Raw genomic sequence first — 1,080 nt, 5'->3', positions numbered from 1 at the left:
ACCTCCTGAGGCCCCAGGCCGGGTGAGGAAGGAGGCGGCGGGGCAGCCTAGAGTTGCTCCCACGCCCAGCAGTACCTGGCCGGCGCAGGCCGGGGTGGCACGCCGGGCCCGATAAGGGGTCTCCGGGGCGGAGCCGTCGGCTGGGAGGCGGGCGGGGACCGCCCCGCCCTGCCCACACCGCGCCCGGCTCCGCGGGCCAGCCGTCCGTCGCGTGCTGTCCAGTGGTCGGCGCGCTCGGGCTCCTCACGGAGTGGGCCCGTTGGGGCCCCGCGCTCCGGGGTCGGCGCTCCGGCACACCGGTCTGGTGTCCGCGCCGCCCGCGCTTCGACTGAGGGAGCCCGGCCGGCGGAGGGCGTGGACTGCTCGCTCCGCCTCCGCTCCTGCCCCGGAGGAGGGTGGGGAGAGCGCCCGCCCAGCGGCTGGAGAGGCCTGCAGGCCGGTTCTGAAATCCCGGGACAAGCTCAGACTAAGGATCGTGCTCTCAGAGCGGTTTGGGAGGCCGAGAGGACAGAAGAAATGCCGAGTCACAGAAACCACTCCCAAAAACCTGCCGGGCGCGGCAGGCAGGGTCGGAGGCGATGGGCTGCTTCCCCGGGGGATTCTGAGCTCTGCAGGTCAGCAGCGCGGGAACCCTAGGCAGCAAGCTCCCCGGCACTTATCTCCTTCACCTGCAAAGTGGGGATAATCTCTTCTGTGGGGCTGCGGAGGAAGCAGCAGCGTACGAGGATGGTTGGGAAGTCTGAAGCAAAATGGGAAATGGTTGCTATAGTGTTATGATGAAAAGTTAATTATATATATAGCATGATTACATACTATAAAAAGATATCTGGAGATAATGAGATGCCACAAACTAAGAAAATATTTGCAGAAAGCATAGCTGATAAAAGTTATCCAAAATATACTAAAAATGCAAGAGAAGGAAAAATGCAATTGAGAATGGGCAAAAGATCTCAACAGACACCTCACCATACAAATGACAAGTAAGTATATGAAAAGATGCTCAATATTATAGGATATTAGGAAACTCTAACTTTGAAAAACCACTGAGATGCCACCACATATTGTCTGCCTAAAATAAAT

The 1,080-nt window shown here is 58.4% G+C and overlaps 1 protein-coding gene across 1 annotated transcript in view; it reads right to left on the bottom strand.

Moving 5' to 3' along the window:
• Positions 1-156, bottom strand: part of LOC105001321 (receptor-interacting serine/threonine-protein kinase 1-like) — a 23,459-nt gene extending 23,303 nt beyond the window's left edge. The window contains 1 exon segment of the mRNA XM_010857540.1: positions 76-156. The gene's annotated coding sequence lies outside the window, so the exon portion shown is untranslated.
• Positions 157-1,080: the final 924 nt, after the last annotated feature.

Source organism: Bison bison, unplaced genomic scaffold (genome assembly GCF_000754665.1).
Source record: "Bison bison bison isolate TAMUID 2011002044 unplaced genomic scaffold, Bison_UMD1.0 scf7180017854892, whole genome shotgun sequence".
Classification (NCBI taxonomy): domain Eukaryota; kingdom Metazoa; phylum Chordata; class Mammalia; order Artiodactyla; family Bovidae; genus Bison; species Bison bison.
The sequence above is the reverse complement of the archived record's forward strand: the minus strand, read 5'-3'. Positions and strand labels throughout refer to the sequence as shown.